The following is an 18,068-nucleotide window of genomic DNA, read 5'->3' as shown; positions in this document are numbered from 1 at the left end:
ACCATAGGCAAATGAATTCTACGATCTTCGAAAAGTGGGCAGAAGAAAAACTGGTTCCAAACCTTCCTAAAAATGCTGTTGTTATAATTGATAACTCTTCATATCACTATTCGATCAAACAAAGTTCCACATTGGTCTAATAAGAAGCAAATTCTTATGGATTAGCTCTCTGCAAATAACATTCCCCAGATATGCAAAAAATTAAATTGCTTAATTTGGTTAAAAGAAACTCGCCCACAACTAAACTATTTAAATTCGACACGATGCTCAAAGAGCATGGATTTCTAGCTTTCAGGCTACCACCATATCATTGCGATATTAATGCTATTGAGTATGTTTGGGCAGAAGTGAAAAGTTTCATTCGCCCTCGCAACGTAACTGGAGATATTGACATGTCGAAACTTTTTAAGCTTTCAGAACAGGCGATTGAAAGTACTACAGTTCAAAACTGGGGAAAATATTGCTTTCATGTCACCTCATTGGAAAATATGTATTGAGACAGAGACAGAATTATCGAAGAAGAATTATGCGAACCTTTGGCGATCAGTTTAAGTGAAAGTAATGGCGATTCGATTCAGGTGACTATGCAGATTAAAAGGATTTGATAATGGTATTTTTTTCCGACCTTTTTTTGCATGGGTTTGTTAAAAGAGTCACAACAAGTCATAAATAACACTGGCCAACAAAAAAAACAAAACAAAATTTTCTGCTGATTAAGATCTGACACTTGTTTTTTACTAATTTGGGTGCGCTGATTTCAAATATCAAACCCATTTTTCTCTATCATCAGGTTATTCCTCTATGCCATTTTCTTTTTGCTAATTTCTAAGTTTTTGATAGATTTAAGGAGGCAGTACTATTTAGAGAATCAAAAAAATCGATTTTTTAATATTATTTTCTGAAAGTATGTACTTTTAAAAATCTGTTCCTAACTTTTTATCAAGAATTTCGAAAAATTCCCGAAGATATATAGCCTATTATTCAAAGCTGTGCGCAGATCAGAATCGGAGCGCTCACCGCTCTCGCTTGTTAGTAAGCGAATAAATGCGTAAGAACCTGCAATGGCACGTACTGGCGCTTTGAATGCGAGAGAGGCCGATAACCGACCTAATACATTTAGGTGATGAAAAGTAGCCGATGACAACTGCCTAAAACAAATGAATGCTATATGCGTCATAGCGGACAAAGAACGATCGAAATCAGTCAATCGTTAATCGATCGTGAAATTATGATGAGTATTATAACAAGATTTTGTCTTGTTAATTGCATGTTAGTCGGCAATGAAGAAAATACATCATGTCTACTACTGGAAAATGTGTCAATAGTGTAGATTCCTTCTGCCACATTTGTGGCAGCTTTACTGTTCCCAGTCAAAGAACAAATATCACTGATTTCGTTAAGAAGTGTACTTTGCATACTTTGACATAAAACTTGCAGATCAGGACAATTCATGGGCTCCAAATAAAGTGTGTAAGTCATGTGTAGAAAATTTACGACAGTGGAGCAAGGGAAAATGCCAAAAATTAGCTTTTGGCATTCCAATGATTTGGCGTGAACCGAAAAATCACATAGATGACTGCTATTTTTGTTTAGTTCAGACTTCTGGTTATAATAAGAAGAATAAGAAAAAAATTGTGTATCCAAATCTCAACTCAGCAATTCGGCCAGTTGCTCATTCCAATGAAATAGCCATGCCAAATTATAAAGGACTTCCTTTATACTTGAGAACGAGCATGATCGGGAATGACAGATGTCCTTGAGGAGCAAGACCCAGATGTTGATTTAAAAAAAAAAATCAGCTAACGCCTTTTGATTCCCGTATACAGGGAGTAGGCGAGGCCATTTAGCCCTATCCAACTTTCGGAGACTGAGTGGGCAGTTCAATCTCCACTGGTACCCAATCAGAGATAGATGGCCCAAGGCTATCACTAATTAAGCGGTACAGAGTGAAGAGAGACGGCTCAAATGTGCCCCCATTTCGTAGTCCCTAACACAATATATTTAATGTCTGAAATAATGTGGGTTCTACGGTCGATTTTCTTGAGTTTACGGGACGAAAAACCCGAGTTTCCGGGAGGAAAAACCCGCTTGCCCGTGCCAGAGATCGACTAACTCGGGAACCAGTCGAAAAAAGACAGAAAAATTTCTTCTAGTCGCCTATCTATCAAAGGAATCATCGGAATTGTTAGTTTCAAGATTAAATGAAAAAAACTTACATGGAGCAAGATACGAAGATAACTTTTTATCGTAGCAGGGAAAGTAATCTTGTACAATATTTTAAACACGAGTGTGGGTTTGTTTACTGTAACAATGTGTCAAGTTTACTAACTGAAATGAATGTTGTACAATATCATCCAAATGAGTGGCGTTTATTTATTGACAGTTCAAGCAGAAGTCTCAAGTGTGCCTTACAATGGGAATGTATATGGCTCAATTCCTATTGGCTATTCAGTCCACTTAAAGGAAACATATGAGAACATTAAAAAGGTTCTGAAGTTATTAAAATATATAGACCATAACTGATCCCCTGTGTGGATCTTAAAATGGTGAACTTTTTACTTGGCTTTCAAAGAGGATATACAAAGTTTCCGTGTTTTCTATGCTTCTAGGGTAGACGAGCTAGAAACCAACACTGGAGTAAGAAACATTGTCCTCTTAGAATAACTTTAAATGTTGGAGAACAGAATGTTATAAATTAACCTTTAATCGACAGAGAAAAAATCATTTTTCCACCTCTACACATCAAACTAGGTCTTATGATGGAGTATGTTAAAGCTTTAGATTTACAAGGTGACTGTTTCCAATACATATGTGAAAAATTTCCACGACTTAGTTATGAAAAAATTAAAGCCGGTGTATTTGATGGACCGCAAATTAGAACTTTAATGAGAGACCCAAATTTCATCAACTCATCATCATCATCATCATCAAATTCCTGCTATGTACCCTCAAAGGGGTGTACAGGATATGATAGTACTACATGAAAAATTTACATCATTATTAATTTCCTATCTACGATTTTCCTCCAAATCAGTCTGTTACATGTCAAGACTCCAACATTATCAGATCTTATATTTCTATCGTCTAAGGCACTTTGTACCGTATCAATCCACCTATCTTAGTCTTCCTCTGGGTCGTTTTGCTGCCAACCTGGCAGAGAACACTTGTTTTGCTAATCTTTCCTCTCCCATTCTATTTAAGTGACCATACCACCTGAGATTAGCTCTGGTAACGCATTCCTGGATAATGACAATGTCAAGTCCTTTCCTAATATCCTCGTTTTTAATATGATATTGCCATTGATGCCATCTGTTCACGCCTCTAATCTTTCTCAGGACTCTCATATCTGCGGTCTCTAGTCTTTGGTCAAGTGTTTTACTTCTGACCCAGCTCTCAGATCCATAAGTTAAAACTGGTTTGAACACTGTCCTGTCTTGTATACAGCTAATTTAGTGTTCTGACTAATTTCTCTCTTATTCCATATGAATTTTTCAACTGACTTCCCACTATACCAGCTTTGCTGATTCTGTTGTCTACTTCTATATTTAATTTACCATCTTCAGTAAAAATCGTGCCTAAGCAGCTGAAATGTTTTACTTGTTCCACTGGTTCTCCATTCACAACACATTTGACATTTTCAATGATTCTGCCTAATTTCATTGTCTTTGTCGTTTTATTGCTGACCTTCATACCATGTCTATTACAACAGCTATTCAAATTAGTCAGAGAATCTTGCAGACTTGTAGCGGATTTCTTTAGAAGTATAACATCATCCGCATAAAGCAAAGAGCTGACATTAACATCTCCAATTTTGATATCATGTTTAGTACCGCTTTCCTTCATAATGTGATCCATATAGATAATGAATAACAGAGGGGATAATGTACATCCTTGTCTCACACCAGATTTAACATTAAACCATCTTCCTGTACTTCCTTCAATTCTAACTGCTGACTTACAACTCAAATAAAGACTAAGTATTGCTTGATATAATGCCCCATTGACACCATATAATGCAGCGTATTGAATAGCTTCTCTCTTGGCACCTTGTCATATGCCTTTTCCAAATCGACAAAACAAATACAGATCTTTGTTATATTCCCATGCTTTCTCGACTATTTGTCGTAAAGTGAAGATCTGATCCTGACAGCCTCTATTTGGCCTGAATCCAGCTTGTTCTTCACCAAGCTTTTCTTCCACAATTCTTCTCAACCGTTTCTCAAGTATACTTGCATAAATCTTGCCAGGAACACTCAGTAGGGAAATACCTCTGTAATTCTCACATTCAGTTTTATTTCCCTTTTTATATATGGGTACTATGAGAGCTCTACTCCAATCATCGGGAATTCGTCCCTCTGTCCAGGCCTTCTGAATAATGCAGTGGAGCCACTGTAAGACTCTTATACCACCCTACTTCAGCATTTCTGGTCGAATATTATCTACTCCTGCTGCCTTTCCACATTTCAAGCCTTTGATGGCTTTTTCTACTTCAAGTATGGATATGTATTCCTGACTGCATGCCTGATCAGTGTTTTTTTAGCAATGTGCTGTCACCACTGCTTGTTTCATTTAGAAGTTTTTCAAAGTAATTACTCCATACTACAAGGTTATCTTTTTCTCCCGTTTTCATGTCACCTTTATCATCTCTAACTCCTTTTACAGCACTCTTTCCTCCATTCCTAAGCTTCTACAACAACCTCCAGAATATTTTGCCACCTTCTTGATATTTATTTTCTATATTCTTGCCAATGTCCTCCCATGACTTTTGTTTAGCTAGTTTTACACACTGCTTAGCTTTCTTACATTTTTCTCTGTATTCTGTAAGAGTAAAAGCTGACTTATTTGCCAGGAACTTTTGATATGTTTTTTCTTTTCCTTCACTGCCTCTTTAACTTCCTGTGTCCACCAGGGAGTTCTGATTTTTTTATCCATACAGACAACCTCACCACTTCCTCTCTGGCAGAATCAATCAATGTTTTCTTCAGAATTTGCGACTGAATCTCCAAGGTTTGATTCCTGTTCTCAAACTCTTTCATTTTCTTTTCAATAATCTTTCTGTATTTTAGTCTACAATTCACATCTGAGAGCTGCTCAACTTTTATTCGCTTTAAAACTTTATTACATGTTATTCTTTTCAATATGAAATTCAATTTTATCTTGCTCAAGTCTAGATAGTGATCACTTCCAATTTCAAATCCTCTGTACACTCTGGTGTCCTGCACCAGGGAGAAAACTTCACTATCAACAATAACATAGTCAATGAGATTTTTCTTTTTCCTAGCCTCTTCTCTCCATGTGAATTTGTGCACATTTTTATGTTAGAACATGGTGTTTGTAATAACCAGTCCATGTCTTGAGCTGAAATCCAACAGATATTTGCCATTATTATTAGCTTTGCTCTTTTCTCCAAATTTTTCCAAAATATTTTTGTATGTCTCACAATCATTTCCTACTCTGCTATTTAGATCTCCAACAAGGACCAACTTTTCATCTTTAATTGTGTCAGTGGCTTTTTCTAAAGCCTCAAAAAATTCCTCCACTTCTACCTTAGTAGAACCTTCTGTGGGACCATAGGCACAAATAAGTCTCATTGTCCAGTTCCCCATTCTCATATTTGCCCACATTACCCTACTTGAGACTGACTGCCATTCAAGTAGATTAGCCTCGTATTTTGTGTTGAATACTATGGCTACTCCTTCTTTTCCTTGATTGTCTTTGCCTGAATATAATATTTTGTATTTTTTGCTCAGAAAGATCTCACCAGTTTTGGTCTTTTTTGTTTCAGTCACCCTTATTATGTCGATCTGGTACTTATCTAATTCCTCAGCTAGCTCCCTTTCTTTGCCATTCAGGCTTCTTACGTTGATGGTGCCGATCTTTAACTCTGGTGATGTTGAGTTGGGGTTTGTTTTCAGATTTGTTTTTCATTTTATCAACTCAATGAATGAAATTGAGAAAGAGGCCTGGACTTCATTTACGATGGTTGCGAATAATTTTCTTGGAAACAAACAAAGCGTGCAATTACAAAGATCTAGTGGAAACAATGCTTGAAAATTTCCAGCGCGTAGGTTGCGACATGAGCATAAAGCTTAATTTCCTATACAGTCATCTTGATAGATTTCCCGAGAATTTAGGTGCTGTAAGCGATGAACAAGGCGAAAGATTTCATCAAGACTTAAAAACTACGGAAGATCGGTACCAAGGAAGATGGGATTCTCACATGGTGGCCGACTACTGTTGGAGTATTCAAAGGGATTGCCAAAACAGAATGCACAGCAGAAATTGCTACAAACAAAAATTTATTCCCTGAAACTCATGTGTAAGTAAAATTGTTATTTTTTTATAAATATTCTTGTAATTTTTAACGAATATTGTTAAGTAGTTATGCATCTAATTATCGGCCTCCCTCGCATTTAAAGCGCCAGTACGTGCCGTTGCAGGTTCTTATGCATTTATTCGTTTACTAACAAGCGAGAGCGGCGAGCGCTCCGATTCTGATCTGCGCACCGCTTTGAATAATAGGCTATATCTTCGGGAATTTTCCAAATTTTTTGATAAAAAGTTAGGAACAGGTTTTTAAAAGTACAGACTTTCAGAAAATAATATTAGAAAATCGATTTTTTTGATCCTCTAAATAGTACTGCCTCCTTAAATCTATCAAAAACTCAAATTAGCAAAAAAGAAAATGGCATAGAGGAAAAACCTGACGTGATAGAGAAAAATGGGTTTGATTTTTGAAATCAGCGCAGCCAAATTAGTAAAAAACAAGTCTCATATAAAAGTCAGCAAAAATTGTGTTGAACTGTGTAATTAATCGGTTTAGGACATTAAAGTGTCTCAGTTCTCTCAACTGTAAGTTTAGAATATCTAAGTTCATTTGAAAAAATTTCTGTTTTTCTGTATAATTATTTTTATTTTATAGAAAACTTTCTTAAAAATAAAATTAGTTAAATTTTTGTTTTATGCTATACCGTTTTTAATATTGTTAATACTCTACGTACATTTTTCCAACTGTTATACAAGCAAAATAGTTACACTTTAAAAACTGCAATGTTCGTAAAAGAAAAGCTAAATTTTCTGACCTGTAATAATAAATAAACACATCCCAGAAGAGATTGATTATCCTATTATCGGAATGGATTCTCCTTTTGCTGACATGCGCAGAAGTGTCGAGGGATCTCTAATCGGTGGGCGAACTATTTTTTTTTTATACACCGAACCTGCGAATCATCTCCATCAACGCCATCTACCGCCCGCCTCAACCACAACTAATGTTTTTTGTCTGTAAATTGCGTGTGTTCTGAAGGGTCGATTTGTCTGTATGCGGGACGAAAAACCCGAGTTTCCGGGAGAAAAAACCCTGCTATATCCGTATGAGATCGGCTTACTCACCTTCGTTTGAAATTGTCCAGATAAAGATTTCTCCCGTCGCGACGAGAATCGAACTTAGGCCTATTCCAATCGAATGGCGCAATGTACCGTTGTTTTTCCAATTGCGCTACGGAGGCGCTTAAATTTCGTTAATTTATTTTCGTAAATTAACGAAAATAAAATTGCGAAACTGTCAATTTCATAAATGCCAACAGTTCCAGAAAAGACTTCGAAAAAAAACACTCAATATTTAATGCCTAATATGAAGATCTGGTTTCCCTCTTCTATTGACCAAACAATTTTTCAACGACTGTTCAATCAGTAAGCAGGAAAATGAAATTCGCTTATCTTCGCAAAAATTTTACAAATGTCCATATCACGAAGGGATTCGGAACCACTGCCTCTTGTTCAGAAAGATACGCATTCCCCTAGGCCAGCCAATATGGACACATTCAGAAATTCCTCTTTTCAAGGATTAGGCATTTGATCTTCTGGACTTACCATCTTAAAGCTGGTCTTCCTCTCTTTCTTTGTCCTTCCCCCTTTGATCTATATTTATCAACTTCCTTTAGTAGCCGATATTTTTCCATTCTGTAATAAAGATTTCTCTCTATATTTCTTATTCCTTTCATTTATATTGTAAATGCAGCATATGATGGAATGCACTAGAGATTTGAGAGTGCTAGTGTAGTTATTCCATCAGATAATTTGTCTATAACAAATATGACCACATTATCGCCTATTTCTGAGAGTTATTACACTCAATGGACAAAACATTAGAGATAAGGGTGATACGAAGTTGACACTGGCAACCTCCACGAAGAGTGAAATGTACTCAAACGAAACGCAGATATCGGGACTTCCCTATAGTCTATCGCAACGACAAACATGGGTAAATGTGGGGATCTTAGCGATTTTGATCACGGACGTATTATCGGCGCCAGACAGATTGGTCATTATATCGCCCAAGTGATAAGAACCATAAGGTTTTTTTTTTTTTTTGAGGGCAACCGTATCAAGGGTTACCACGATATACCATCAACGGACGTGCCGGTAAGCAAGTAGTGGCCGACCACAGGCCATTCAAGACTGTCACAAATCATATCCAGTTTCAATGTCGGAGGTCCAAGCAGCGCTATCGAACGAACGGTACAGCGTGTTCTGTGTACTATATGCTATGGGACCCAACGCCCTAAAGTTGTACCACTTTTGAAAGCTCGTCATCAAGCATTCCGCTTCCATTTGTTTCGGAGCCATCAAATCAGTACCTCTGCAGGGTAGACCAGAGTCGTGTGGGCTAAAATTCTGTTATCATATGCCTTCCTGGCATCCCCGAGTTGATGGGGATGCCAGGATGGCTCTGTTCAAGTAGATGAGTGGCTCTGGGATAGGTTTTGGGGCTTCCTGTGACACATTAGGTCCCTTAGAGTGTCTGAAGAGATCATTAAACGCTGAGAGCTGCCATAATTTGATGGCTGATCACTAACACAATTTCATGGCTTTGTACATCCTCCAGCCAATGGTCTGTTTCAGCGGGAAAATACGCCATCCAACTGAGCAGAAATCACACAGGAATGGCTCCATGAACACTCATCTCAGTTTGGGGCCATACAGTGTTCCTCCAAGGTCCCCAGATTTAATTCTGATCGAATATCTCTGGGATAACGTAGAGCGAGACATCATATCATGTAACCTGCAACAGGCATGACGAATTACATCTGGCATCTGGTGGAGTCAATGCCTCGGAAAGTACAAGCTGTTTTCTGCACTAGAAAAGGACCGACACGCTATTAGGTAGATATCACTAATGTTTTGTCTATTGAATGTATATGGTCTTTACCCCATAACCCTAGAAACTGCAAGGGCTGAATTTTGATAGTGCGTGGGAATTTTCAGTTGAGAGGAGATTATTATTGTTATTATCTGAAACCTCCAGGGAGTCAAGGACTCATTAAGGGAGGCTATAAATCACCCAAACCAGTTATTATACCTTCATTTAAATTCATTCACACTAGGTGCTCTCATTTCCCCCTAATGGCAAATTATTCCACTCAGGAGAGATAACTACGACAAATTTAGGACATTGCTTGAATCAGTGCTATGGCATATGAAACTGCAAGGGCTGAATATTGATAGTACATGAGAAGTGGTAAAGCAGTGTTTAAAGTAATAGCAGAATTTCATACTTATAGTCAGGAGGATCAAGTAAGAGTTAAATGGATGGATATCATGATTAAGCAGTATGTACAAAGAAAAAAAAAATTCCCGAGATAATTCAAGAAGAAAGGTGGACCAGCAGTCACATGAACAAAATAAAGTACAGCCCAGATGGATAACCAGCAAACAATATGGTAAGAAAGGCAATATTAGAGTATGAAAGCCAAAGATAAAGATAATCTCAAAGAGTTCTTTAGTATGTTGCAAGTAATAAGAAAAAAGGATGTCAGTGGTAAGGTAGTAACTAAATTAGGCAAAATAGTAGAATTAGTTACTGAAAACTTTGCAAGACTATATAATCCTGATAGAATATTGCAGTAACAAGAGAGGAAAAGGCTAATATCGAAATAGCTAATGAAATCAAGGTGCATGGGATATTACGGAAATTGATGTGAATAGGCTATCGCATGAGATGGTATACCAGCTCGAGAATTACGAGAACGTGCTACTGAATTGGTAATGCCTTTGACCAAATTGTTTAATCTGTCTCGGCTCTTGGTTAATCCAAAGAGGGTAGAAAGAGGAAAAAATAGTTCCAGTGCATAAATGAGACACCAAGAATGATGTAGCAAATTTCTTGCCAATCAAAATATCAGGAGTCAGTCAAGGTACTGAACAAGTTGCTTAAGAGCAAAATACAGTAATGGATAGAGAGAGATATATAAGGGTAACATGGTTTTGTAACGGGTAGCTCATGCCTCAGTAACTTGCTTACCTTTTATAATACAGTGACAGCTCAGTTGGATAAAAGTATTATGCTGTGATAAAGAGCCAAGAGGCTATTTTTCCGGCGGCGAAATTAAGTTAATGGGATAATAAATCCCTCATTATTTTAAAGCCGGATACGAAACTCGGAATCGAAATCTAAGAGTTTAATGCCGAAGAACTATCGGCGAGTCCAAGCGTAAGTCAACACCTGAGTAGTACAACACTAGGGCAACTTGGAGCAAACTCCATCACTACCCTTAATATTGAGTTTATATTGAGAATGAGTTTAAAGCAAAGTATGGTAGATACTGCACCAATGTGGGACAATGAATGCAGCAAAGTTAAAGCCTCCCTCGATGAGTCTGAGGACTCAATGGAGGAGTCCTCAGACTCATCTGGTTCTCTTCTAATATCTTCGTTTATTATAGTCTAATTTTTTGCATTCTTTGTGGTCTTTCTTTCTAACAATTCATATTTTTGAACAATATAAAAGAGTTGCAGTGGCTATTACTTTGTAAAATTTAGCTTGTTTTTTTTTTGTCTTATTCAGTGTCCTTTTAGTTGTCCACAGAGTTTCTGAAATTTATCTTTTCATCTACATTTTGTCTTTTAGATATCATACAACACCGACATACTGTTCTGTTGTTTTATCTTTCATGAGTGATCTAATATCATCTCGACTTTTATATGCCATGACTTGTTTCTTTTGAGAATTTTTAAATTTTATTCATTCATGATTTCTTTTGTTTGATTCATTAATTTATTTTTGAAGGTCATCATCGTTGTTTTATAATATAATCTGATCATTTGCATACAGCATTATATTGATAGCAACTCTTATGAATAATGATAAAAAGCTAACGCATTTTATTCCTCTATAGGAAGTAGACAGGGCCTTTAAATCCTACCTACCTTTTGGAGACTGAGTGGGCAGTCTTTACTGGTAGCTGATCATGATAGCTAGCCCATGTCTATCACTAATTATAGACAGCCATTGATGAAGACACCAACAAACAAATGCTGACATCTTTTGGTACCTAGCCCTAAGAGGATATGATTCTGTCTGTAATAATGTGGATTCTGCAGTCGATTTTGTTGAGTTTACTTGATGAAAAACGTAAATTTCTGACAGAAAAAAAAACGCTTTCCCATACCAGAGAGAACGACTAACTCGGGAACGGGTCGAAAAAATGGCTTAGAAAAAGTTCTTCTACTCGACGACTAGACTCGAACTATTATTCTACCTTCATGCAATCTAACACAGAGGATGCAAGCGCCACCTCCACTGAGATACACAGAAATCCTTGGTAAGTGGATAACTTATTTTGTTGTTTCCCATATTGTAATAACTTCATTAATATATTGAGATAAAGTTGGAGATAAAGTATATCCTGGTTATAGACCTTGATTAATTTTAATCTCTTTAAAATTTTTACATAATTGTAACTATTTGTTTTTTTATAAAATTTATATAGCTTGTATTTATTAATGGATATCCTTGTTTTTGATTATACAATTGAGTTTTTTCATATGTATTTTATAAAAAGAATCCACACTATTTCAGGTAGTAAAATATTGTTTTAGGGTGGAATACAAGATGATAGCACTTTTTTGCCTCTCTTCAGTGGTAGATGAATTATATAAGTGGTAACTTGTGTTATCTGTAATTGGCTACCAGTGGAAATTGAACTGCCAGTCACTAAAGGTTGAGGCTAAAATTGCCTCGCCTGCTCCTTATAAAGGAATAAAAAGTGTCAACTAATTTATTTATTTCCTCAAAAGCTTTCTCTTAATCTACAAAGGTTAAATGAATCTTCATATTAAATTCTCTCCTTTTTTTTAATAATTTGTTTTAAGACATAAATATTGTCTATACATAATCTTGTATGCTTTCTCATTTTCAACTTCTTCTGAGACTAGTTGCTTGCAATATTTCTAAGTTTTTATTTTAGAAATTTAATGGAAGCCAACTGCCCCTTGGTGTCCGTTGCCTCCTTCTTCCACCTTTCTTTGACTAGTGCACGATGTCGCAGATTCTGAAACCCTATTCCACACCAGTACTCTATGTCATCTATCCATTTTCTGTATGGTCTACCTCTTTTGTTTATACCATCCATAATACCAAACATGAAGTCTTTATCTTCCGATCCTCGCCCATTCTTCAGATATGTCCAAATAATCTTGAATTATGGCAACGTAGACTTCGGTACTGTTCAATTACTGAGTTGTCATTGTTGGATCTGGCTCCCTGAAGAAAACAGTGGAGTCCTTATTAAGCAAAAGAGAATTAAGAGAATTAAGAGAAAAACCCGGCTAACTCATATTTGATGAACCGATGAAGAGAGACAGGCAAACAAGTCCTGCATCTGCTGGCACCAAACCCTAACAGGTTATGTTACTATCTGAAATAATGTAAGTTCGACGGATGATTTTCTTGAGTTTGCGAGACTAAAAAACCCGAGTTTTCTGTAGAAAAAACCGCGTGTGCGTTCCAGAAATCGACTAAGGCAAACTGGTAAAGAAAGTCTTATATAAAGTTCCTACAGTCGGCGACTAAATTTGAACTTAAGTCTGTCTTAAGACATAAATATGAATAAATAAATAAATCTGATAATACTGTTTATTATCAGATTTATTTATCAGAGTAGGCATAACAATTTTAGTGTTATCTAACCTTAGGGACTAAGTGGTCAGTTCAATCGACATATGTAGTCAGTCATAAATTACTGGTCGAAGATTATCACTAATTACTATCAGCGTCATTGGATGAAGAGGGGTAGACAAGTACCTCCGTATCGTGGCGAAAAAACGTAATATAATATATTATTTGTCTTGAATAGTGTGGATTCTGCGGTTGCGATTTTCTGGAGTTTAGGGTTTCGAAAATTACTCAGTCTGTGCCTGAGATCGACTAACTCTTGAACCAGTTGTACTAAATGTTAATAAAAGTTACTAGAGAGCGACGAGATTCGAACGGAGAATGTATTTCTTATCCTCCACCTAACCCGGCGTATGTAAACGCAACTTCCACAAGATTTCATCCTTAAAGCACTCCATCCAACCAGATTGGATTCCAGAACCGTATTGTTGTTAATTTATTTTATAAATAAACAACATTAATGATATGCATTGATGAATATTCATGTGTACAAATCGTGTGATATTAATTTGTAGGAACCGCTGTTATTTCGTCTATTGCCTGTAATATTGTTCTATGGTCAATGTATTATTTTTTTAAATGCAGAGGGAAAAAAAACAGAGTTTTCAGGAGAAACCCTCACTTCTCCATATGCCAGAAACCGATTCATTCCAGAACGAGTCGATGATAAAGTTTATAAAGATGTTACTCTAGCTGGCGACGGAAATCAAATAATAACAATCTTCAGACAAATAAGTACGTCCTATGTTTGCACTCATTACAACCATAGGACTGTACTTTGACTGGCAGCACTATTGTAGATACGTTCATGAGAACTGTAATCTGAAGGATATATGATTACTTGGGGTACAAAAATCCATGAGAACCTGAACCGAAAAGCGGATGATATTCGATCAAACTGCTTGAAGGAAGTCTGGTGTGAAGATCAAATTCCTGATTTGTGCAGCTCTTAGAGTATCCAACTATAAATAGGGATATGAAACAATGTTATGAATTAAATTACAACAATATTCTTGCAAGAATTACTGGAAGAGGTGCTTAGATATATTGCAGAAGAGAAGAGAAGCTTGGAGGAGAAGAAGCTGGCTTAAGGGAAATGGGAGTCGTCAGATTAAGATTATTACCTTACCAGCACTAGTTGAAACATGATTATAATACAGGAAGGACTGCGTAAAACTTTCGTAGATCTATAAAAGGAATATGAACCATGAGAAAAGCTGTTCGAAACGTGATATACATCTACAGTGTGAATGAGATAATATATTAAAAATGCAGTCTATATTTAAGTTGTAAGTTAACAGTTAAAATAGATGAAAGGGCAGCGAGATGCTCTGATGTTAAAGAAATTTGCACATGATCTCCATTGTTATTTATCATCTATATGGATCAAATTATAAGATAAAGTGGCATCATTATTGTTATTTTACGGGTACCTCCATGCAGTCCGAACACTCATCAAAAAAGACCCAATGTACCAAAGAATTTATCATACCTCTGCTTGAATCCACTACCAGACAAAGCACTCACAACCGAATCAGGTAACCTCTTCCACTCGATCACAACGCTCGAAGCAAAAATTCTAATCCTAACACCCCTACAAACCACATTTTCATTCAACTTCGAGATATAACCCTTTACACTGTTCCTTCTAGCCAATTGCTAGAAGGAACCATTGCTGAAATATTTCCCCTTCATCTATCGTATAAAACCCTTTAAATGTTTCATCTTAAACCCATCTCTTTCGCGAAACAACCAACTTCTGCAATCCATACATCTTCAATCTTTCGTCATGGGGAACATTCTGCAAGCCACTCACTATCTTGATCACTCACCTCAGAATCCTCTCCACTGCTTCGTCATCCCCAAGAAACTCAGGGAACAGAATTGAGCACAGTAATCCAGATGTTGGTGTATCATGGCCTTATAAAGAGGAATAACAAAATCAATGTCTCGACTTATTAATGTGTTCTTCATATCCATGTAATCTTATGGACTAATTTAGCAACATGTCCTCTAAATTTTAACTATGTGTCTATTACATCTCCAAAATATTTAGCTTAATCTATTTCCTGGAGTACAGTGCCACCAATGTGATATGCGCCATGTAATATATTTATCCCAAAATGCATAACTTGATTTCTCGATATTAAACTGCCATCCATTAACTTTTGCGCATAGTGACTGTTCATTTTATTTGTCCTGCAAGCTCATCACCATGATTAACTATTACTCTACCTAATTTCGTGTCATCAGCAAACAACTGAATATTTCCGTTCAGGATAATTCGTATATCATTTAAGAACAAAATAAACAGCAATGGTCCGAGTAATTAGCCTTGCGGCAAAACACTAATCACTTGTTTTCTCCTCTCTTCTGGTCCTCCATATACCACTTTTTTGATATCTATCTAGCAGCCACCCTCTTATCCACTTAACCATTATCATATCCGTCCTCATTTGTTCTAATTTCCTTATCAGAGTTCTATGCAGTATTCTGTCAGATGGGTTTTGAAAATCCAGCAAAATCATCGTGTAGCAATTTCCTTTATCTAACTCAACCGTAATTCTATTATAAAAAGTTAGCAAATTACTAAGACATGGCTGACCTTTTACAAAGCCATGTTGACTTTCATATAGTATCACAATTTTATCTATCCATTCTTGAATATCCTTTTTACCAATTTTTCTATTACTTTTACCACCAAACCTGAGATACCGATTATTGTATAATTTGCTTTTGCAGTCTTAAAACCTCTCTTATGCAAAGGAATTATTTTGTTCACTTTCCACTCCCTTCAATCTCAACCAGAGCTGAGAATTAAATTAACGAACCTAGTCAAAGGTATTGATAGCTGATATCCAATCTAATTCCGTAGCTCTAATTCCACACCTGTATATTATCCCAGGGAGATTCTGCAATATCCTAAGAACCCCCGGTTCAACCACCTTTGTTCCCCCATCAATGTCTCTCACATATGTTAAAGCAGTAGCCTCTCTAGGATTATATACCTTGCAAATTGATCACTCAGTAACTTAACTATTTTATCTCATTCTCTCACCTCGTTACCATCATCACTCATTAAGGTTAATCTTCCACTGTCATTCTCCCTCTTACTTTCCACATAACAAAAGAACTGTTTGGGATTTCTTTAGACCTGCTTGGATAGATTCTTCTCATAATCTGATTTTGTCTTTCTTGCCATGCTGGTCACATTTCTTGCCTGAGCATTGTACTGTTCATGAGTTTACTGGCCACATTTCTCTTTATATACCCACCACAGCTTTTCTTCTGCAAAATCATCTTTCTTAATGATATTATTCCTCCCTCTAACTTGTACCTGATTAAACATCCTTTCCTTGTATGCAATTCAATAATTCTTCCTGCAGATGACCCTTAACTATATCCAATGCATTACCCTTCCGTGCTTTATGCAATGGTATAGATATAAGTTTTTTCACAAGCATATCATAACCAACAGACTTAATGTTCCACAAAATCCCTTCTTGATAGAATATTCCTCATGTTGTGCAATATCCCAAGTTATAATCGCATGGTCACTTTTACCAATTGGAGACAATGCTGTCACCTCGGCTTTGGATAGTTCTTCTAATCCTATAACCAAGTCCGATACTCTCCCACCGCTAGTCACCTCCATCTCGTGCTACCATACGTAACTATCTCTTAGTCGTGTATAAATTCTATTTCCTTCCTCTCATATGATCTTCTCCCTTCCAGTCTCTATCTCGATAATTGGTGTCCCCATAATAATCACTCGAACTGTACTCATTGTATTAATTTGGCGATACATGTCTTCCAGATCACCTCTGGAACTCCTGGCCCATAGAAACAACCAGCTTTATATTTTGTCTTAGTGGCTTTAATTTCACACCAACTTGCTTCAAATGATCAGCCACTGTCCTATTCTTTTTGGCTGCAATTCATCTGCTAATCTCAGAAGTACTGAGATTAGCAGATGAAAATACTAAACCTTTCATAATGACTCCATGTAACTACATCATCTACAGTTAGCCAAGTCTCACTAATGCCTATAACTTTTGGCAAGGTTGCACTAACTAATGCAAAAAACCATCCCTCTTGTTCTTGATACTTCTGGCAATAGTATATAGAAACTTTAGCATCCAGTTAGTTCCCCACCCGCCCACCTTTAATTTCTGAATTGATTGCTTCAATATTTTTGCTTGAGAGACGATTATTATTACGGGCAACTCCAAGGAGTCATTAGACTCATCGAGGGTGTCTAGGGACTCATGAGTCCTCAGACTCATAGATTCCTCATTTGGTCTTTCTCACACTCACTAACTTCTACCCAAATTGCTTATGTCTCTATGGATTTTCACTTCAGCATGTTCGGTGATCAAAGCTCTCTCTCTCCAGACTCCTAACACCTAAGCCATTTAGATTCAGTAGTACGTCAGCATTGTACAAATCCTTCTTTCTGTAAAACAAAGACCAGTGTTCGACAAATTCTACATCATTAATTTTGTACGATCTACGTATAAACTCATTGTCTATCAAGGCCCTCTTTCAGTTTCCCCTCTATCATAGCGTAGTACTAGTGCACTTACAATCTTCAGAGTCCTCTCTCTCTCTCTCCAGAGAGTGGACTCATCGAGGGAGGGCACTTTCTCTACAACTCTCTGTCTCCATCATCAACTCCATCTACAACGAACTGCATCTACACCAACGCCATCCATCGCCCACCACCGCTAGTATTTTTAAGGACAATTACAAACATCCATGCCAAGGACGGGATTTGAACCCACAGCCTTTTGACTAGAGAGTGAATACACTAACCACTCGGCCAGCTATGCCGGCTTGAGTTTATGGGACGAAACACATGACCTTTTTCAAAAAAAAATTCCAATTTCAGATATCAACTAACTGGGGAACGGTTCGAAGAAAGATTAAACAGGTTTCTCTAGCTGGTGACTAGATTTGAATTGCGAACTGCTTTTTTTTTTTTTTTGGAGAAACCTAGCATTATGGATGCAAAGCCACTTCTACATACCTGCAAAATATCAGCTAACACCTTTTAATCCCATAGGCGAGGGAGTTTTAAGTTTTAGTAATGGAGGGGGGAAAGTTCTGTGTC

This window comes from Typopeltis vanoorti, chromosome 1 (assembly GCF_054136105.1).
Source record: "Typopeltis vanoorti isolate ZY-2024b chromosome 1, IOZ_Tvanoo_1.0, whole genome shotgun sequence".
NCBI classification, from domain to species: domain Eukaryota; kingdom Metazoa; phylum Arthropoda; class Arachnida; order Uropygi; family Thelyphonidae; genus Typopeltis; species Typopeltis vanoorti.
This window is presented reverse-complemented; position numbering follows the sequence as displayed.